At 49.6% G+C, this 23,562-nt stretch overlaps 1 long non-coding RNA gene across 1 annotated transcript in view; it reads left to right on the plus strand.

Moving 5' to 3' along the window:
• LOC146862585 (uncharacterized) overlaps window positions 1-23,562 on the plus strand; it is a 459,822-nt gene that overhangs the window by 351,640 nt on the left and 84,620 nt on the right. The window contains exon 3 of the long non-coding RNA XR_014978487.1: window positions 15,850-15,943. This is a non-coding gene — a long non-coding RNA (uncharacterized LOC146862585). The remainder of the gene's footprint in view (window positions 1-15,849; window positions 15,944-23,562) is intronic.

Consider the following 23,562-nt stretch of genomic DNA (forward strand, 5'->3'; position numbering starts at 1 on the left):
ATGGAGCTTAGCTAATATACACTAATTACCTTGCTGCAGCAATATCTAGAAAAATGGAGGCTCCATACATATGTTGATCAGTGAGGGTACAATTAGAAGGTATTGAGGGCTGACTGACTGCAGAGCTCATCTGTGGACATTGATACATTTTTTGTTGTAATAAAACTGAAGTGAGATGCAACCAAGCATTGTGTGGTGGATAATACACTTTGGTGCCGATTACGATCCTGGAAAAACCAGGTACGAACCGTCGGACGGAGCATATTCTCCGTCCGACGCGTACCCGGTCGGAACAATATACAAACGTGGAAGTACGATTCGCACGGAAATACTATTTCCGTACGATTCGTACAAAACACCGACCGACGAAAATATACATACAAATGTGATCCGGGAAAGCGCCGACGTGACGTCGGGACGCACGCAGCCTGCCTTTCACGAACCAGGAAGTACGATTCGCACCGACGTCATCCCGCACGACGACGACGCGAACAAGGAGTACCTGCACGCGACGGACAGACATGGACCCGAACCTACGTGTCATCCCGGCCCTCATAGCAGTCGACCTCCTCTACAGGTTCCGACGCAGACGCCGCAGAAGGTCAGAACAACAAAGGGAGGGGGAAAGGGGGGTGGGGGGGCAGGAGCAGGGGCAGGCCACAAAACCCCCACCCAAGCCACACAGCACACATGCCCTGGACATACCTGACCCCCAGGCCCTGGTCACTACGAGGGGGTGGGGGGGTGTCCAGCAAAGCCAGCGTCCGCCACAACGGAAGTGGTTGACGACGCGAACCGGTAACACAACAATACAGGTTTGTCCCGTACCCACGCCTTAAGAGCGTGGGTACGAGTCGTACCACGCCCACACCTACGTCACCCCAACAATGGTGGGACGGCTCGTACCCACGTGGCAAAGGCCTGGGTACGGCCCGCACAAGCATTCCACAGCGTGGGTACGGATATGTACGGAACGTACCCCCACCCGCGTATGCATGGAGCGTAGCCTCCACCCCAACAGTGTACATACGGACCGTAACACCACCCCCGTATGTATGGAGCATACCCCCTACCTCAACAGTGTACGTATGGACCGTAACACCACCCCCGTAGGTATGGAGCGAACCCACACCCGTGTATGTTCTAAGCGTACATATCCTGATATAGGAGGGTTGGGTGCAGAGTCCTCCCAGCAGTGTCCGGACATAAGAGGGGTGGGTGCAGATTCCTCTCAGCAGTGCCCAGACACAGGAGGGGTGGGTGCAGATTCCTCCCAGCAGTGCCCAGACACAGGAGGGGTGGGTGCAGAGTCCTCCCAGCAGTGCCCAGACACAGGAGGGGTGGGTGCAGATTCCTCCCAGCAGTGCCCAGACACAGGAGGGGTGGGTGCAGAGTCCTTCCAGCAGTGCCCAGACACAGGAGGGGTGGGTGCAAATTCCTCCCAGCAGTGCCCAGACACAGGAGGGGTGGGTGCAGATTCCTCCCAGCAGTGCCCAAACACAGGAGGGGTGGGTGCCTAACACTCACAGCAGTGCCCCTGGAAAGAAAAGGGTGGAGTACCCACAGATCCAATGGCCACAAATGTCAGTCAGGTGCACAAAGACCCTGCAGTACATGTACCACATGTGTGCGAGGCTGGAAGTATACACATGCATAGCGCCAAAAAGAAAACATGTCCGCATGAAGTCATGTCAACAGTCTACATACACAAGTGCAGTGACCACCAAGGATGCCACGAATGATGCAGGTGGAGACATCGCTCAGCATGCATGGCCCAAGTCTAACGAGTCCGTCACACACCCAGCCAATGTAGACACAGCTCAGAACCACATATTGGAATGACCCTGCAGGGAAGATGTCAGGTTACACAGAGGAAGGAACACACCTTGGGACGATGTCACCATGCAGTAACTGCTTACATGAACAAAGTTATGTAGCCAACAGCTTGTGATGGCACACAGATACCAGGGTCCACCCTATGACCAGCACAAGACTACAATTCCCACACACCCAACACATTACCACCACCCAAAATAATGGAGCAGGTCCACCAACAGCAATACCAGATAAACAGTAGTGTTCTATTTTAAAAACAAAATAAATGCTTTATTCAGCAGGATCTAACTAATAATCCTTATAAATGTCCATATATACAAGGCCCATAGGGCAGTCCATGACTCCAATCCGGAAGGGGGACACAGTGTGCCGCGTGTCCCCTAGCTTGCCTGCACAGTCAGACTCCTTTGTCTTCTAGAGGGGGGGGCATTATGTGGGGGGGAAGGACCAGGCACCGCAGGGACATGAGGGCGAAGGGTAGGCGTCGTGGGTGCAGGGACGGAGGACTCCACCACAGGGGGTGGGGCAGCGCCAAAGGTGGAGGTCAGGATGGCGCTGCACACCTTAGCAAGGTCCCCCAGCGTCTCCCCTGCACCCGAAGGAACCACATGCCCCAAGGAGGGGGGGGTCGGAGGGATGGGTCGCAGCGCCACTGGGGGAGGGTGTGGACAAGGGGGGGGCCTCAACTCCCCTGCCGGTGTCCTGCCTCCACCGCTTGCGGGGTGATACCACACTGGGGCTGATGGACAGACTGGGCAGGACTGACCCTGCATCCGACTCTTGGCCAGGAGAGCTGAGGGAAGGGGATTTGGAGGGAGTGGATTTTGTGGAATGCGGACTCCCACTCTGGCTGCGTGTCTTACGTTTGCCCCCCGACCCAGTTGGTGTGCCTACTTCACCCTGTGTGTGCGTGCCAGGCGGTGTGCATTTGACCTTCCCTGCTGGTGTGGTGCCTGTGACTGTTGTGGTGGGTGCATGCTGACGTCTGGGTGTACGTGGGACAGGCATGGGAGTGGGAAGTGTGGATGTGTCAGGGGTAGGGGGTTGGACGAAGCGCTGCAGGAGACCCACTGCTGCAGTCAGTGTCGAGTCAATGGACCTCAGCAAGCTGCGTTGGTCAGCCTGCGATGAGAAAATGCCCTCCAAGTATACCTCCATGTTGTTTAGCACTTGGCTGTGGCCATGGAGGACATTAAGCATCTCAGCCTGACCAACCTGCAACTGCCGCTGGATGTCCACAGACTCGGCATTGGCGGCAGCAGTGGAGACAGGGGCAGGGGGTGCGGTGCCTGGTAGGAAGGAGACATGTGGTGACCGGGCACGCTGGGAAGGGACACGAGCAAGTGGGAGGCGGCTGATGGCAATGGAGGGGGCGGGGAGAGATGTTGTGCTGCTGTCAGCTGGTGGTTCAGCCTCCACCCACTCGGAGAGCTCAGCCATGGACCCGTCAGCTTCATATTCTGTGGTGGCACTGGACAGGTCCTCCGCCTCACTCCCCTCCGCCTCAGTTCCACTCGATGTGCCAGCCAAGATGTCACTGCTGGCACTGGTGCTCGGTCCCTCCGCACGGTCTGTGCTGATGTCTCCATCCGTGTCCCCCGACGATGCTGTGGGAAAGGTGAAGAGACAGGAATTAATCATGCACCTGTATACATATGTCACATGAGTCCAATCTACATAGGTTACAGTGCATAGCCTGAAAAGAAAGATGAGTAACATCTACAATACAAGGTACATATGTAGGCCCTGCAACACACAGTTGGTTGACCCACCATGCCACTGAAAAACTATGGAGAGCATGACACAATAGCAAATGACATGAAATGGATTTTGACAGAGGAGCCAGGCTCTGGGGACAATCCAGCACTGCATCTGCACCACACAGCGTTGCCGAAAATAGGGATGAGCAGGGACCATATCCATGAACTTGAGGCACATGCTGCATAGGTAATACTGAAAACATGCCCACCATGACTGGCTCACTGCACCTTGAGTGTATGTCCAGACAAACATCACACACTGGCCAGACCTAGCAAGGAGATTTCAGGTTTTGACATGTAGGCCTTGCCCGCACCAACCACCCCCTACATGAGACAATTTGTTGAGACACAGGAAGCACTTACATCTCTTAGTCTGGGTGAAATACACATGGGCTGGAAAAATGCAAGATTGGACACAAAATACCCAAGGTGCGCCTGTCCAAATAATCATGTACAAATGGGCATCATCAGATGATTGTAACAAGACACACAGGCACTGGCCACTGTGAGTATGAACAAGGAAAATCAGGTCAGGCTGTACAGTGGACACTTGTACTACATTTTACGTCAATATACATGGTGCCAGGGGACAATGGCACAGAGCACAACCTATGATGTAGACACTGAGAGTGTCCACATTTTGTGATGACACACATGACACCTAGGAAAATATGCCCCAGGGGACAGTATTGGCCACACAACTCCATGGTCCTGAATGGGAATGACTGCAACACACGCCACCATCCCTGCACTATGCGTATCGCACACTCATGCACATCATGTCACAGGCCACAACATAGGACATGCGTGCTGTAAGACATGACACTTGAGAGACTAACTCCCATGCCTGGACTCAGCATCAGTGCCAACTGACATGGAACCCACAAGTACTGAACTGGACAGGGCACAGGCAAGTTCCCAAACCCTGTTACACACCACCCCCACACATGATGCTACAGGCATTGTTCACGCGGATAAACTGCCAGCCTAGATAACCTTGTGAAGGAGTGACTACACACAGACCAGGGAACACATTGCAAGGAGGGGAAGGGAGGCAGGAGAGCACCGCTATACTGTGGGTAACAGGATCTGCACAGCACATTTAAACCCTGGCAGTGTATCCATGCAACTGCGCACTTACAAATGCTGGTGACACACAACAAACACACATGTACCTACCCCCTTCCTGCTGCTGCTTCTCCCGTAAGCGCCTGTCCAAGTCTGGAAAGACCACCGCCAGCACACGCTTGTGGATGTGGGTCAGACGGCGGCGCCCACGGTTCTTATGGGTCTCAGGTGAGTTCCCCAGCAGGACCCGTGCGATCCTCCGCGTCCAGCACCGGATATCCTGCCAGCGTTTTCTCACCTGGGCCAGGCGCCGCTTGCGACCCTCCGTCCTCCTCACGGCACTGACGGCGTTCATCCAGATCTCCTTCTTGGCAGAGGCGCCTACCTGTGAGGATGAACAAGTGACACTACATCAATACACCTGGCACATGTCACAGAGACACATATTAGAACAAATTTGCTGGTTACAACAAGGCATAGTATGCAGCCAACCCATTGCACCTTTGTCATAGGGACATTATCCTCTGGGGAAGGGCAAAAGCAGTACGTGCCATTGAAAGTACACAGGTGGAATGAGGGCAACGGCACAATCAATGATCCAGACTCACACTGTGCATCACAAGCTACACCAGGATTATGTGCAGCACCTCAAAGCAGTCACATGCCACAGGCCACTGACGCTACCTCAGCAGAGTACACAGACACACACAGGCACAGGACATTCACCTGCCATTGCCAAATGCAGCTACAAACCTCACTCTGCACATGTGCCACTAGACGGGGGGCTCACAGGTGTGGGGCTGGCTCTGCACGTCAGACACACAGCACTGCTCCCTGCTCACATCAGATGGGCAGGGTATATCCATCCCTCATGCAGCTTGGGTGCTACACTCCACATATGCACCCACCCACATGACAGGGGACTTACACACACACCGATGTCCAGGGTACGAACACATCATGTGGACACTCTCAGCACAGGTACACAGAACTAACACACATCTGTGGGTACATTCACCTGTCACACTGGGCTGACCACATAATCACATGAGGACTGTAGGGGCAACATTCCCAGGAGGATAAGACAGGCAGAATGTGGCATGCACCATGCAGTAATTGTCACAGTAAACACAATGCAAGTGAGGACGGCAGACATGCACTACAGCATGCTCTGGCTGGGAGACATCAGGCATTCCCCCCCTGGAACCCCCCCTACAGTACATTGCATGTGTGTCACACCTGGACACAATGCCAGAAGTCACAGTCACAAAAAAGGGACACAGTCTGTGCCAGTGGACTCTGCACTCACCTGATACCCTGGTCGCCCATACAGCAGGGGGTACTGTGGGAGGATCACATCCAGCAATGCCAGGTTCTCCTCCAGGGTGAAAGGCTGGGCCCTCTCCACAGACCTTGACATGGTTCCAGGGACTCACAAGCAGCAGCAGGGTCGTAGAATCCAAAGATGTCCAGGCAAGTGCTCTCTCATGGGACCTGGCTGCCTTATATCTTCCTTGCTGGCCTGTTTCAAGCACAGGAGTACAGAGTGATTGGTCACTCACATTTGCATCCTATGTTTCCTCCAATCCCTTTAAACCTAGCAGAGTCAGTGTTTTTTTTTTCTTGAGCATGATGTCAACTCCACAATCACTTTGCAACAAAGTAGATTCATTCAAACCGACTTTTGCTGTGCACCTGCAGAAAAAAATTCATACATTAAACTTGGTCTCCATGACAACCAGCATGCATGTAGGCCTTTATATACTTGTCCCTCATGTGTCCCCTATGTAATTTGGAGATTCACACACAGGTACGGTGTGTTCCGGGGCCCTAGGGCACCCCAAATGCATAGCAACGGCCCGTACAGGCGTGTGTGCGGTCCGTATCACTATGGGTACGCATACGCGAGCACACCCATAGTGATAGTGAGCGTACGCGCGAGTGTACGGTCCGTATCACTATGGGTACGCATACGCGAGCACACCCATAGTGATAGTGAGCGTACGCGCGTGTGTACGGTCCGTATCACTATGGGTGTGCTCGCGTATGCGTACCCATAGTGATACGGACCGTACACACGCGCGTACGCTCACTATCACTATGGGTGTGCTCGCGTATGCGTACCCATAGTGATACGGACCGTACACACGCGCGTACGCTCACTATCACTATGGGTGTGCTCGCGTATGCGTACCCACAGTGATACGGACCGTACACACGCGCGTACGCTCACTATCACTATGGGTGTGCTCGCGTATGCGTATCCATAGTGATACGGACCGTACACACGCCTGTACACTCACTATCACTATGGGTAGGCCTACGGCAGCACTCCCATAGTGATAGGGAACGTACACACGCTCTCAGTGCGAATGTACGGTGCCTTTCACACATAACAGTGGTGACAGGCAGCACACAGGAAGGAATAGAGCTGACATACTTGTCCATGGATGGACATCAAGGCATTGTCTGGGCAGTACTACATGTGTGAGGCACAGGTGTGAAAGGCTGTGATGTGGCACATTACTCCTGAGTTGTGAAGGCAATAGATGTATGATGAGATGTGTACAGATGTTATGTGTGACGGCGCAATATGTGCCAGACATGCCCTTAACTCCTTTGACATGTGTGCATGTCGTACTGCACACTTGGGATGAGTGTCACTGGCATGGCACAGTCAACAACACACGCAAGTGTCCCCTGATGCCCGCTACAGGGGTTACCACACCAGACATGTGACTACCCACGGTGCACGATGTGTCTATGTCATGTATGTGTGGTGTGTTCACATTAGCTTGATGTTGGTGTTCCCTCAAAAGCATCTGCTGTTGCAGCAACCAACATGTGTCTGTGTGTAGATGGCCATGGCACACTGTTACGCCCACCAGGCCACATGTGGTATCGGATGTAAGGTGTGTATGTATGCATGGGACACGGAGTAGCGTAACAAGGACCTGTCTGCATTCTCTCAATGTATGTGTGGTGAGTCATGACATGTACACCTTAATGGCAAGGTGTGTGGGCTGTCCTAGTGTAATGTCATGTGACCTGTGGCTCTAGTGTTCCGCTACCTGTCTCTGCAATCAACATCCTACTTCTGCTGATGTGTTGATGTATGTCACTCCTGTGTTGCGTCTGGCTGTTCACTTACACTGGGATACAGCTAGTCCCATGCAATGGGATGTGGAGGTTCACAATCTCCGTGTGTAGCTGGGTCTTGGTAGGAGTGTCACCTGGCAGCCATACGTGTCCAGGGCATGTAGCACATACCTGACTCCCTATGTAGCATATGTGTATTGACAGATTAACATGTGCTCAGTACATATAAATTGTTGTTGTAGTGCACTCACTCTTCCTTGTCACTTCCAAATTACTGCAGAGCGCCGCCTCTTCCCCGACCAATTCCGGACTTGGCTGACATGCGGGAGAATGACTGTATACGCTGCTACCGCTTCCCACAACCGTTGATTGAGGAGTTGACGGCAAGGCTGGCACCACACCTGCAACCGCTGCACAGGTATCCTACGGCACTGACACCCAAGCTGAAGGTAATGGCAGCCCTACATTTTCTTGCCACGGGTACCTTTCAATATACCATAGCTCATGTTGGTGGCATGTCCCAGAACATGTTTAGCCGTGTGCTGCATGATTTCTTAGAGGCCATGTTGCTTCACCTGGATGAGTTCATCCATTTCCCAAATCCTGAACAGTTGACTGGGGTCAAGCATGGATTCTATGCCCTGGGAGGGATGCCCCATGTCATTGGGTCCATAGATGGGACACATGTGGCTTTGGTACCACCACAGGCACAGGAGGTAGCGTACAGGAATCGCAAGCCCTACCACTCCATCAATGCCCTTGTGGTGTGTCTGTCCAACATGGTGATTTCACATGTCTGTGCTCATTTTCCAGGATCAGCACACGATGCCTACATCATGAGGCGTAGCAGGGTGCCTGAAATGATGACGCAGCTGCGCAACGAACGAGCATGTGTTGTTGGTGGGTACACTCTGTCTGTCCTGTATTTTGCGTAGACTTCCAGCCCGACTGCTTCTCCTGTCCTACTTATGTCCATGTGGTTTCCATGTAGGGGACGCTGGCTATCCCAACATGCCATGGCTGATCACACCTCTCCGCAACCCCAGCACGCCGGCCCAGCTCCGCTACAACACCGCCCATGGCCGGACAAGGCGAGTGATAGAGAGGACATTTGGCCTCCTGAAGAGCCGATTCAGGTGCCTACACAAGACCGGCGGTGCCCTCCCATGTGCCCCGGCGAAGGTCTGCAAAATCTTCATGGTCTGCTGCATGCTGCACAACATGGCAGTTGAGAAAGCTGTGCCACTCATCCTGGATCAAGATGATCAGGACCATCCACCCGTGGAGGACGAAGGGCTTGGCAATGGGGCTAGTGATGTGGAGGATGTGGTTCCGCAAGAGGACATCCGGAGTCGGCTCATACGCGACTTTTTTGCTTAGTGGTGAGTACCAGTGTCTGAGTGTGCACGCATTGGTCCCCGTGTGGCATGTGTTGCCATGTGTGTGTCCATCTGCATGTATGCCACGTGAGTCAGAGGTGTGTGTGGATGTGTCACTCGAGTGATGGTGCCAGTGATGAGTGTATTTCCACAGTCATAATTGTGACCTAGCATGTTGTCATCCTTACATGTGTCGAGTACATGCACATGCAAGTGGCTGTGCTTTTTGTGGCTGACTTCTTGTGTGTCTCTCATCCCCAGGTACTTGCGCATGCCGTCTGCTGGTTGCATTGTTGTGGCACTGCTATTCCTCATGGACACGTCATCGTGTGCTGACTCAGCGTTACACGCACGGACAAGTTTGGAAGTCTCCTTAGGGTAAGGGATGCAGCAGGGGTGTATTGGGTGTGGCAGTTGTTTACGATGTGTGCACACTGCCCCTGTCGATGTTTGTTTCCTCTGCAGACATGTCGCATCACCATGGGACACATTACATGTAGCTGGATACACCTGAATAGATGGTCAGACTTGTTGACAGTCATCTGTGATGGGATAGTGGATTGTGATGATGGCATCAATGTGTGTAACACTGGCCTCGGACACATACGGTTTGCATTGGCTTGACATGGCGTGGGACTTCCACATCAGAGGATCAATGGTGTATGGCAGCCTCTCCGTGAGCAGCAGGGGGTGTTTAGCTGTTACCCGACACTTGTGTGCCAGTTCCATGGCTATCACGCATTTGTGCTGTAGAAGGGGGGTGCCAGTGTTGGACCCACATGTTACTCCACATGACCTGTGTATGTGTACTCCGAGTTGCCTCTGCATTCCGGAATACATGACTAATAAAGGTGTCCCTATGCCTCCAAGGTGCCTCTTCTCAGTCAATGCTGGTGTGTTGCCACGGTGCATACGGCATGTCTGGCATGGTTTTCCGTGATAGTGGCTATGTGTCTATGTGTAGAGTAGCAAGATGCAAGCTGTTTGTGTGGGATTAGACTCTGTATTGTGCATGATGTCCATGACTGTGTGGGTATTGTGACATGTGCCATGCCCATGCATCCAACGTTGGCCAGGCCACCATTCTCTGCATCCACCTGACTCAAGCTTGCAGGACATGGTTCTGCCACCTGTCTACACATATCTGGGTGCCCCCCAGGACACTCCACATGATCCCTGACCTCTGCGCATGACTGTTGCTGTACTCAATATGTCTGTCGGCACGGTTGTGCGGCCACCCCCTCAGCTGGTTGGGCCCATCACGGGTGTGTATGGTGCTCCATGTCTGTCTTGCCTAATACATTGTGACCCATGTGTGTCCTGTGCCAGACTCAGGCCCCAGGGTATGGATGGTTGAAGTCATATGAGAACTCAGGCATGGTTAGACTTTACAAGACACATGTAAGGTAATAATGCAAAATGTAGGCATCATCTCTTTATCGTGTAACTTTTTATTTGTGTTGGGGTACGTGTTGGGGGGGGGGGTATGACAAGAGGGGCTTTCCAGGTGTGTGGAATCCAAAGTTCACTGGGGGAGTTGGTGTCCTTGCCATTGGAAATCATCAGAGTCCATGCCACAGTCTTTGTCAACATTGGTCAGACAGTGACCAGCAAGTCCATGTGGCAGAGAATGTCTTTTGCTGATGTGCTGCTGTTGGTCCAGTGGGCCAGGTGCCAGGCCAGGTGTCCTGGGAGATGGTGCTGTTGCGCCGACCCTCACAGTCTTTTCCGTGGACGACACGCCCTCCTGCGGGAACCCTCAGAAGCAGGCCGTGACGATGTTTGGGATGCTCCGTCGGATGTCTCCTCCTCCTCCTGATCCCTCCCTGTGGGTGGTGATGTTCTTGGCCTGGTGGCACAGGGAGGGTTGCCCATGTTGTCGGCTATCCGACGGAGTATACGGTGAATTCCCGTGAACACCGTCACGAGCTCAGCCTGTCTGTCCTCCATCCGCCCTTGGTGTCGCAGTTGACAGGCATGTTGCACCGCATGTTGCTGGGCCTGCTGGGTCTTGATCTCCTCGAGGATCCCCTTCATCTCGTTGAGGGTGGACACAACCTGGCTCATGCCCGTGGTGTCCTGTCGGTATGTGTCCAGGATGTTTCTCACATGGAAATATACCGGTTCCGCAGCCAACTGGTCAGGCTCGCGCCTCCGCCGTCCTCCACTCCCACCACCCCTGCCCACTTGCACCTGGCCTGCCTTTGTGGGCACATCGTGTCTCCGGGACCCCTGCGGTGTGGCATTGGCGTTGTCGCCTGCCTCCTCCTGGGTGCCCGGTACACCGTGTCCCTCCTGGTCAGCCTGGCTCCGTTGTGGTGGTGGGGCAGGGATCCTGGGTGTCTCCTGGGATGTGGCAGGAGTGGGGGTGGTGGTTGGCCCAGTTGTACCTGACGCAGGTGCTGCAGGTGGTTGGACACCAGAGGGGCCAGGTTGGTCGGGGTCGTCCACAGAGTGGTGAGAGTCGTCGCTGCCGGTGGGATCGTCATCCCGCAGAGCCGGGTCCTGTGAGTCTTCCCCCCCAGTGTTGGGGGGTGATCCACGACGTTGACCTGTGTGTGAGAGAGACAATGTTATTTTTGTTCCATGCAACATCCATGTTTCATTTGTTTCAAAGTTGCCACATTTCCTCTGGGTATTTGGATATGTCTTGCATTCCACTCACAGTGCACTTGTGCATGGGTATGTCCCTTGGCCACAGCTTTTGAGACTTTACCTATGTGTGACACAGTCTTACTTGCTAAGTCAATTGTGACTGCAGTCAGCAGTGGAGTGAGCAGGTGTTGCGAGCCATGCATTGGCGCCTTCCGTGTTGCACTGTACGTGGGCACATGGAGTTGTTCCACACACTTATATAATGCAGGTAGCTGGCGTTGTGCTCGTGCACAGGTTGAGACATGGCCCAGTGTTTTGCCATGGAGAAGAGAGGGGGATTCAGGCACTGGCCACCCTTGTCTACATGCACGCAGTCCACCTGCTGACGAGCAGACATTCCCACACCACCCAAGGCTGAATTGGTCACCCTGTGTCTCCCTTTCTCACTCCCTCTCTGTCCCCCTCTCCCTCCCTCCCTGTGTCAGCCTCCTCCCTCTGGCCGTCTCCCTGTGTCTCCCTCCCTCTCTCTCCCCCTCTCCCTCCCTCTGTGTGTCACCCTCTGTCACCTCAGCCCAGCTTCCTAGGCACACACTTTTTGCAGATCTTTGAATGGCCCTTGGCTTGTTCATGTGAGTTTGTTTCTGATCTCCAGGCACCCATTGGGTATAGTGTCTGTGTCTGCGCTGCTGCTGTAGTGGTGTGTGCTGCCACTCTTTCACAGTGTTGGCTGTTCATTAGCTGCTGTCATGTGCCTTCACCCCCATGTCTAAATGCAAGGCGTCCACCATTTGCTGGCAAGTCTTTCCCGTGTGGGGACACACTGTTTATCTGGCTGTGACCTAGGCCATATGGGCAGAGGGCATTGTTGTCTGCTTCTGAGTTGCACTATGTGATTTTTGAGGCCCACACTCCCGCCATCCGGGTTACCGTGTCTTGTGTTGGTGTTTTCTGTGGCCTGTGACTTGGGATTGTCCAGCTGGGTGCATGGGGCATGGTGGCGCTAGTGGCATGTGCGTGTTTATGGAGTGTGGTTGAGTCATGCGATAGCTTGGGGTGGTTGCGTGCATGATTGTGAGTTTGGTTGTGGATGACGTTCCCCCCATGTGAGGTGAGTTGTTTGTGTACTCACCAGGCTCTCGGAGTCCTTCTACTCTGTCCACTGCCACCACCAGCAGTATGGCCATCACCCTCTCCTCCCAGGGATGGTATTGTACGCGTCTGCGGGGCGGCCCTCCTCCAGTGATGTTGGCCTGGTTGTGGTCGTCGGTCATTTTGGCTCGGACCCTCCTCCGCAGATCGTACCACCTGGCTTGGCATTCATGCCTGGTCCTTCTGGTGGACGCAACAGCATTCACAGCATCGACAATCGTCTGCCACATGGCTGTTTTTTCGGAAATGCTGGTCTGTCTAACCAATGTTCCAAAGAGGTGTGGCTCGACTCTGAGGATTTCGTCGACAAGGACCTCCAACTCTTGGCTAGTGAACTTTGGATTCTTGTTAGTGGGCATGGTGAGGGGTGTGGGTATGGATGGTTGTGGGCGTGTGGGTGTGGTTGTGCAGGTGTGTGTGTGAATGTGATGAGGGGGGTGTTTGTGAAGGTGGTTTTGTGTAGGTGTGCAGGTGTAAGGTGTAGTGGAGGTTGTAGTATGGTGCAGTTGTTTCTCGGTGTGGTCTGGCAGCAGTGGGTCTGTTGCAAAGGATCATGGTTTGTGTTTGTTGGGCCTTGTTATTGGTCCATTGGTGGGTGTGGCTGTGTTTGAACTTTGGGTGGGTGTGTTATAAGGAGTGGTTGTGTTTTGGGCCTCTGTTTGGGAGTTTGGCAGTTGCAGGTCAGTGAATGTGTTGTATTTGTGCTTGTTGGACATGTTTTGTGGCTTCGTGCGATTCGAATAGAGTCTTCTTGTGTTGTTTTGCTTTGTCCTGGTTGTGTATGTGTGTTTTTAGCGTGTGTACGGTGTGTACATCGGCCATTTTGTTTTACAGTGCTGTCCTTGTCTCTGGCTTGGTACGACTCGTACATGCGCGATGTTGGGTGAAGGTGCTGGTGTTGGGGCCTGGGGTGCGCTCCGCACTTAGACTGTTGGGGTCGGGGTACGTTCAATATATACGCGGGTGGGGGTACGGGCCGTACATACACGTTTGGGGTGGGGGTACGCTCCATACATACGCGGGTGAGGGTACGGGCTGTACATACACGGTTGGGGTGGGGGTACGCTCCGTACATACGCGGGTGAGGGTACGGGCCGTACATACATGGTTGGGGTGGGGATACGCTCCATACATATGCGGGTGGGGGTACGGGCCGTACGTACGGGGGTGTACAAACACGGGCGGGGGTTCGACTCGTACGTACACGGGTGTACATACACGGGTGGGGGTTCTACTCGTACATACACGGGTGTACATACACGGGTGGGGGTTCGACTCGTACGTACACTGGTGTACATACACGGATGGGGGTTCAACTCGTACATAGGAGGGCTGGGCGCGTACATACGGGGGCTGGGGGGGTGATTGGGCGCGTACATACGGGGGCTGGGGAGGGTGTTGGGCGCGTATGCGGGCACATGTCTCCATGGTTCCTATAGGAGTTCGGTGCGGACGGTGCTTTTTCCATCCGGTTGTAACATCGGACGCACGGGATGGATCGTACTTCCGCGGTCGGACTTGACTTTTCACATTTTTACGGTAATTCGTCCGGGGACGTGTCGGACACATATTCCGACCCGAGGACGTGTGGGGAATTATTCCCAATGCGATTCGTATGGACTTTTTCCCATGCGAATCGTAGTTGGCAGTTTGTACGGCACTTGTACGATTCGTACGGTAAAAAGACCGGATACGAGTCGTACGGGGAAATTTTTTACAGGATCGTAATCGGCACCTTTGTTTTGGAGATGATCGTAGCCAAAATAGTGAGCCAATGGAGGGTACCAAACAAAGAGGATACGGTACTAAAATGAGAGACAGCCATGAAGAGTGAAGAATTCTGTATCACCTGAAGGTGACAGAGTATTTATTTAAATAAGCCCAGACACAGTGCATGGTACATTATGGGAGTCATAACAGAATCCTACAAATTGTATCACAGCTAAGTTGGGACCTAGTTCAGTGAGGCAAGACACGTTCCACCTGGAAACATTTAGCTGGCAGATATATGCAGAAAACACTGCAGAAAATCTGCTGCCTGCAGGGTGGTCAGTATCATGCTTCACTCTAAGAATTATAACCACATTAACTGATAGGGCAAGCATTCAAGCTCGGGGGAACAAAGTGGATCCCATCCCATTCGTACTTCATGTCACTGGCAAGTGTGAGTTCAGTTTTTTTCAGTTTTAAATTTATGTCATTAGTTATCCATGTACTTTCTCACTTCTATCATGTACTGTTGTGATTGGCCCTCTTTCACTTCTTTATCTCTGCATACGTAATATATCAGTGTAAGCTTCATGGATGGATGCATATGGTTGACTTTGAAGACCTTGTAGAGTACAAAACACTATTGTCCTGGGTTAGGTGGAGAAAGTGGGGCTACTGAAATCTGTTTAGTCAGAAATAGCTTTTATACCAGTTAAATACTGATCCCAACCCCTAGGGCTTTTAGACAATTTCCAGCACGGCTATCAGTTTTGCATGTAGACGATAGATCTAATAAAAACAAAGAATTGTCACTGCTACCAATTTGAAGTTGGGCAAGACAGAAACTAGATCAAGCTTTGTACTCTTTCTAGGCTTAATCCTGCTTGGCCAGTGGAGAGTATAAAAGACAGAGAAAATGAGGATCTCCAAACCTATCTGAATCTACACAGCTAGCCTCTTCAGAATTAAAAACAACTTCTAGAATGAGCTTTTCACTGTTGGGGTATTTTAGGCGGCTGAAGTATAAAAGACCATCTCACTATGGGTTCCATTCCGGGCAGTATGTTGCATAGTTGTATTGGTGTTCTGCACTTGATAAAGCTTGTACCAGGCCTTCACTCATTGCACCTTTGATTTGTTCTTTATTATAGTCCCCTCAGTTTCCCTATTTCCAGTTCCACTGACCTTACCAAACCTATCTGTTTTGTTGTTTGAAGCCTTATCTCTTTCTCTGCTGTATTTTTCTGTTGCAGTTGCTGCCAGTTCCCATGTGACTACAGAGCTTGAAATACTCTAGGCAGTTCCAGCATTCATTAGTGGCCTGTTCCCTATGGAGAACTGTAAGCGGTATGCAATTGAAAAATCAATGTTTCCTCTAAAACGTCGTACTTCAATATCTTGTATACAGGCGTTCAACAGCCAAGGTGGAAAAGGTGTGCTGCCTTGTTTTTTTCTTTTGACACTTCTTAGTCTGCAGTTTGATGGGTCCAGTTGCGGGTGTGCTCAGGATCACCAGAGATGGTGAACTTGCCTGCAAGATAAACATTGGTGCTGGTCAGGATGGCGTTGTTAATGATCCAGCAGCTATTGAAGGTAGAGTGGTCCGACAAGGGAAGATACCGGAATTGCATTAGGATGGGGGTGATGTGATCATATTTCTTCAGACCATGGTTGAGATGTGATGCAGCATCTAGGATACCCTTATGGGGTACTAGTGCGGAGTCTGGGAGGCCATGAAGCAGGGCATTACCACCATCAGTCAGCCACAAATGCTGTCAAAAACTGTGTCTTAATCTAGCATTTGCATTGCTCACTTTTTGTGATAAGGCCTTTAGTGTATTTTCCAACTTCTGACCAGACATTTTGCTGAGGAAGTTAGAAGATGACATGGAACCATTTCTTCAGTATTGGGAGAGTCAAGAATGCACAGAAACTAGTGGGCACTGATTCACTTATGAGAGAAAATGAGGGGGAAATCAGCTTAGTGACAACAAAGCAAACAAAAGGGACAGAGCAGATTGTCTAACTCAAGAACACAGAGAATTGAGTAGAGAAGAAAGTGTGAAAGGATGCAAAGGAGAGGGTTGAATTATCATAAAGGTGCTATATAAACAGTCAAGAATCATCATTTGTTGTACAGCTGTCTTTCAGTTGTGATAACGAAATACACGAGTACAACCAAAAAGTGACCCATCACACCCCAGGTGTTGACTGTGAAGGTTCAGAGGGAAGAAAACAGTACTGACTGGGAGAAGTTAAATTTTTGTTGATTCTGAAATCTTGAAAATTCCAAGAGTAGTGTATAGCGTGGTTGCCCAGCGAGTAGTTTGTACACGGAAGAATCAGTTAAGGGTGAAGGGGTGATGTACTATCTCTGGTTTGGATCGAGATGCCCATCTTCTAGAACTCTCCACCTCTATTTTAAAGCTGAGACTTTGAGAAGTATAAAGAAATAGAAGAAGAATGATGGACCAGCTTGCTAATGCACTCCGGTCTGGGATGAGTGGGCACTCTAGGGTTATACTTCTTGGAATTCTGCTGGAATCTGTCTTAAAATCCAGTCATGCTGGCTTCCCCCACTCCTTCTGGGGGCCAGTAGAGGGAAGACTTGTAGGGATTCTGAAGGAAGGGACTTACTTGGACTCCTGTGCCTTAGATGTGGGTGCCCTACAGGGGATATATGGCACCTGCGGCCTACATTGGCAGTCTGCATATTGGGCTGCCCCTAGGGGCTTCAAGATTGCAGGTAGGGTGAGTAGTCTGCCATGAAGATCTTGTTGTGGTGCAGTCAGAAAGTCCCAAGGTCAGGAAACTACCAGGCTTGAAGAAGAGCAGGCTCCTGCATTTATTTACTGTAAGGGAGGATGAAGCAACAGGATCAGAGACTGCAGGAATGTATTTGCTGTTAGAAAGCAACAGGGTCACAGATTGCAGAAAGGCTTTTTAAGGCTCACAGGGGAACACCCCACAAGTATTGCGGCCAGGTGACATTGCAGAAATACTGATGTTGGCTGAAGTGTGCAACCAGGAACACAGCACAGAAAACCTTGTAAAAATTGGTGCATGGGCTTAGATACACTGGATCAAAGGGGCCACTTCAGCATGTCCTCCTTTCTGCTTCCAGTGGATATCCTGAGGAGTGCGGGACTGCTGTGGTGACGGGATTCCAGGTCTTGACCAGTGATTTTTAAACATCCCCCGGGAAGCCTGTGTGCTTGTGAGTCCCACAGAGGACCTGACAGTCCGAAGCACAGTTGTATTGGTGCTATTTTATTGTACCTCACTTGGAGGAAGGAGAACGACAATACCTAAAGGGATCAGAAGAAGCTGGAAAAAATTGTTTCAATGAGTTTTAGGGTCATAGATCAATTAATAAATTACTAACTTCAACTGCTTCCATATCATAATATATACTGTTGTCACCATCATCATAAGAACTTTTCACAAAACAAATCTGTGAGAAAATGGGTTGTTTGTTGGCTGAGTGGAGTGTTTGCCCTGCTCAAGCAGCAGTCACAATCCCTATTAGGGTGAACCATAAAGTCACTAAACTAACCTGTGCTTAACCCGCTGGTAGCTTGGCACAAACAACAGTCAAGCTTATAGTAGAGGCAATGTTAAAAATTATTTATGCAGCACAAAAGCAATAATAAGGTGAAAACAAAGTACAAGAAAAATCCTACACTAATTTAGAAAATTATAGCAAATTGTAATAAATTAATTGTCACCAAACTGACAGAAATTCAATCAGTAGTACTGGAGTTATTACATTTTAAGGTAAAAACTAGCACATATAGATCAAAGTGCAAATCGCTGACAGGTAGTTGTGTGAGACCTGGTAAAAGTAAAAAACAGAAGGCAACCTGTGATCGAACCCGAGTCAGATACAAAAAATGTATTGGGCCTGCTTGGTGATTACCTTTGTACTTAGAAGAAAGTTCAACAAAACTGTTCTCATGAGGTGGAAGCTCAAGAGGGCAAGTTGGCAGGTGGTTTCTGAGTAGGAGGCGTTGTTGTCAGGAAGCCAATGGATGAAGTTGCGGTGCAGACTTCTACTTTTAGATTCGAGTGGGATGAACCTGGAGGCTTTAGCCGATGAGTGTTCCACATGGCCGCACACCCTTTTGGTGGAGGATGACTGAACAGGATTTGCTGCTGCGGAGAAGAATGTAGCGGGAGCAGGCCAACTGGTGGTGCACATTGAGAAGATAGACATGAAGATTGATCTTGGTCTCCTCTCTGATCTCAAAGCAGTGTTAAGGCTAAATGGTTTCCAAGTCCAAAGTTTTGGATTTTGGCTATCTGGGCACCTTTAGCACCACCATCAAAGGTCCAGGAGGGCACCAATTGGGGGTTTAGGGGATGAAGACTCACTCAGTCTGGATCTAGGGTTTAAGATGGTTGGAGCCTTCAGTGTCCCATAGGATCTGATCAGAAGTCCAGCCAACTAGCCCTTAACGTCAGTTTGGTAGTTCTGGGTTAAAGCAGTGCAACAGGGATCAATCATCAGGGCAGGCCTCTGAGGGTTCAAGAAAGGCTGCAGACAGCAAAGCAGTCCTTCCAGGTGCAGCAAACCAGTCTTCTAAAGAACAATTCAGACCACATCAGCAGGCTGTCCTCTGGGAGTTCTTCTGCAGGTCTAGAAAGTGAACTGAAGAGTGGGTCTGAGCGTCCTATTTTTATACTTAGTGCCTTCTTTGAAGTAGGAGTTTCTGGAGAATTCTCTTTGAAGTGCTTGAAGTTTCCTGCCTCTCCTGCCCTGGCTCCAAGCTGTCTGCATGAACAATGCAGTGGTAACAAGTTCTATGTGTAAAGGCAGGGCACAGCCTAATAAGTTGTGAGTGGGGTTGTGCCTAGCTGTGCCCCAACCCTGCCAGTGATGGCCCACCCAGGTGCACCTAATTCCTCTATTGTGTAGCTGTTTGGTAGCAATAAATAAAGTCCAACTGCCAACTACACCCAGTTATGTGACACAGGAACTGGCTGAAGGCACCAAATAGTTAGGGTAGGAAAATGCCAACTTTCTAAAAGTGAGAAAGAGAAACAGCTGACGTGCACTCAGGTTTAAACGGTAAAATCAAATAGATAACGTGTTCTAAAAATTGTATAAAGCTTGGTGTGCTGGCCCTGAGGTGGTTCCACCCTGCCACCTTGATTCAAAATGCGTGAGAGACTGGAGCGGGACGCTCTAGACAGGGACTGCACTACCACTAAACACTCAGTGATGAGTATGTAACAAGTTAGACGAAATTTGTCATCTGTTTAACATATCAGAAAATGGTAATCATCATCAAAACCAATATTGATGTCTAAACCATCGAAAGACAATCGTGAATATGAGAAACGAATCAAAGCTTCTTCTTGTTGAAGTGTTCTTTCATCACACTCCAATCGTGCTGAAAAAGTTCATGTTACAGAGTACTATAACAAAATGAGGCGTAGCTTGATTTTCCCAATGCATTTCGGGCGTGGTGTTCGCCCTTCTTCAGGGGTTATCTATGAGTAAAACATCAAACAATTACATTCAAAGGTTTTAAGCTGATAACTACGTAGAAAATTGGAAGGCTTTACGGTGTCACACAGAAATTTCAGGCAAGATCAAAGATTAAAGCCACTGGAATTGAGCAAATGAATTGAAACGTGAAAGCACGTCACCAAAGAGTCTGAGAAAAATCTGTTAGACATCTGAGAGGGAGAAGGGTGGTCCAGAGCATGAGAGCGGAAAAAAGAAAGGAAGGAAAAATCACCGTGTGCTAAAAATCAAAGATTGTCGTGCGCGAAAGATTAGACCCAAGACGTATCCAGGTGGTAGAGACTATAATACCTGAAAAAGCTAGCAAGGCTGGTATCTGTTAAAGGATGAAAGCGATGGAATGAGGTTACCTGCAAAAATGCAAAGAAGGGTACGTGTCTCGTAAGGTGTTGAAAAGGACTCTGCGAAGCAGTGTGGGTGCTCCGACAATGGTCGGACATGCAAGGGAAACATGCTAAAAAAACTCACCGAGCGTCCGAAGAACGCTAAGGATCACTTTACTGGAAAACAACAGTGCACTATATAGTACACAAGCGGAACGGTGAGATAAGGAGGTGGAAAACCTGCGGGAAATAGGTAAATGCAGGGGGTTAAAGGGTGTGTGGTGCGTGCGGAAAGACCTAACAATTAGAACATGTAAAGCAGGGTACCTGGGAAAATACTCTCTGTCTCCGCGCTCTGGGTCCGAAAGTTGTGTGAGCTGCTGAATCCCGCCCGTAAATATCGGCGGTGTCCGGGTTGCGTTCACGTGGGGAAGTCTCAGTGTAAAACATGAAAGAAGGACTCGCGATGAATGTGAGGTATAACCAGGGGTGGCCATCTTGAGTTGGGAAAAGAGCTCTGACAGACAGAATGAGCAGGACAAAAAGTGCACGAAAAGCGGTTGCGAGTGAATGACAGAGTGAAAGGACAAGCTTATACGGCCTAAACAACGGAAGTGCTCCAGAGGTGAATGGCACCTGTATTACGGAATAACAGCATACAAAAAACTGAATACAAAAAACTTTAAATCGTCAATGTCAAATGAACAGTGGTCTACCTATATACATTCTAATGAGTGCTAATAGTCCACAAGTAACATCCTGCCTATTTACAGTCTATATTGAGTTAACGTTCTGACATTGTGTCTTTAACAGAAAGGTAAGAGCGTCAAACAAATAAAACGCGCTACTGGTATAAATACATTAAATGAAAAAGAAAAACATGACTACTAAAAATTCACTACAGTAATGTGTACGAAACTACTACTGGAACTTGATCTCTATGAGATGGAAAAGTGTTGTCCTGGCAGTTACCACGGAGTGAGTGTGAATACTAGTGAATTGAGGTGAGGGGTAATGCCTAATGAGACCAATCTGTCATGTGGTGTGATGAAAGTGACATGGGACACTGGGCTGTTGACAAGAACAGTAAAGTGATAAAGTGATAAAATGAAATCGGGAATAAATCAAGATTAAAGCTCTGGTGCGTTGTAGGACGACCCTGTCCCCCTTCTGTTCTATGTGAAGGAAGAGAGTAGGAATCACAGGAAACATGCAAACTCAATTTTGTCGTTGAGACCCTTGGGACTTAGGGTATTGAGATACCGAATCCAAAAGGATTCCCTTTGAACAATAAATTTGCTCATGTCACGGTCATTATGAGATGTGATGACTTCAATCACAATAAATTTAAGTTGAGCAATCGTGTGGTGTGAATCACACCAATGACTGGCAAGTGGTGAAGATAAAGTTCTAGTGCGAATGCGACTTTTATGTTCCGTGATACGGGTACGTAAAGATCTCTCAGTTTTGCCTACATAATATAGGCCACAAGGGCATCGGATGATGTATATGACATTTGAGGTGTTACAGTTGGCAGTAAAATGAAATTTAACCGGCTTACCCGACCAGGGGTGAGCTATCGACACGCCTGTAATAACATTATTACAGTGGGAACAGTTGTAGCATTTAGTCATACCCTTGGGTGCCAGATCAGTGGTGAGTTCTCGTCTCTTGAGGAGTTCCTTCAAGTTATTGGAGCGTTTGTACGCAAAAATCAGTGGATTTTTAAACAGGTTCCCAAAATCTGGTTCAGTCTGTAGTATGTCCCATCTGTTGAGGATGGTTTTTTTGATGGCAGGAGAGAGGGTCGAGAACTTGGATACATAAACTTCAGACTGATTTGCATATGGCCATGTCTGAACTGGGGTGGCAGAGTGGGCTAAAGAACGGTGATGGATTAAACCCAGATCAGTTGACTGGGGGTGAGTGCTTGCAATGTTCAACACTCCGTCCATCATTTCCTTAGGTTTTGCTTTGTTTGCCATAAGTTGGCAGGGTATGCTCAGACGTGAGTCCCTTGCTCACTTTGCTACTGGATTCAAGCAAGCCTGGCTAAAGACGGCTGAAATGCCAGAAACCGGTCCTAGGAAGCTTGTTTCCGGTCCAGGGAAGACATGGCTTGGCAGTTCGGGCTGGACTGTTCCCATGAGGCACATGGTCAGACTGATTTGCATATGGCCATGTCTGAACTAGGGTGGCAGAGTGGGCAAAAGAACGGTGATGGATTAAACCCAGATCAGTTGACGGGGGGTGAGTGCTTGCAATGTTCAACACTCCGTCCATCATTTCCTTTGGTTTTGCCATCTTTCTAAATGTGGCATTTCAAAAATAGTAATGTTAAATCCAACTTTGCTAGCAAAGAGGATGTATCATTACCATTCCAATGATATTAAACATGACAGAGCTACTCCTTCTCAATCAGGAATTACAGCTTAAAGGTGTAATAAGGAATTCTCAATGTTAACCTATGATAGAGGTAAGCCTCACAGTAGTGAAAAAATGAGTTTAGGGTTTTTCACTACCATGACATGTAAAACTTAAAGGTGCATGTCCAACCTCTTAATTACAATGCACCTTGCCCTATGGGCTACCTAAGGCCTGACCTATAAGTAATAAAAGAGGATTTTAAGGCTTGGGAAAGTTTTTTTTTTGCCAGGTCGAATTAGCATTGTACAACGGCATTCAGGCCGCAATGGCACACTGGGGACATGATTTCATTGGCTAATTAAGTTGATAGCACAACAAGTGGCTCAATAAATGATGCAGGCCCACTAGTAACATTTTATTTACAGGCCCTGTGCACATGGTATACTACTTTGCTATGGATTTATAAGCACATTAAATATGCCAAACAGTTGTGAGCCAAATTTACCATGCTTAGAAAGTGAGCACAAGCACTTTAGCACTGGTCCTATGGCCAATAAAAATAGATTCAGTAAACATATATTGGGTGAAGGCAAAACGATTGGTAGGGACAAGTCTAACAAGAGCTTGAAAAAATATGAATCAGATGGGCTTTTTGCTGTACAATAATAGAGAGAGAGGGTATACCTCTTTTTCTTGGTGTGTGGCAGAGGTTATTTACAGACTATTTAGTTGACATTCTGGAG

Source organism: Triturus cristatus, chromosome 2_2, assembly GCF_964204655.1.
Source record: "Triturus cristatus chromosome 2_2, aTriCri1.1, whole genome shotgun sequence".
Classification (NCBI taxonomy): Eukaryota; Metazoa; Chordata; class Amphibia; order Caudata; family Salamandridae; genus Triturus; species Triturus cristatus.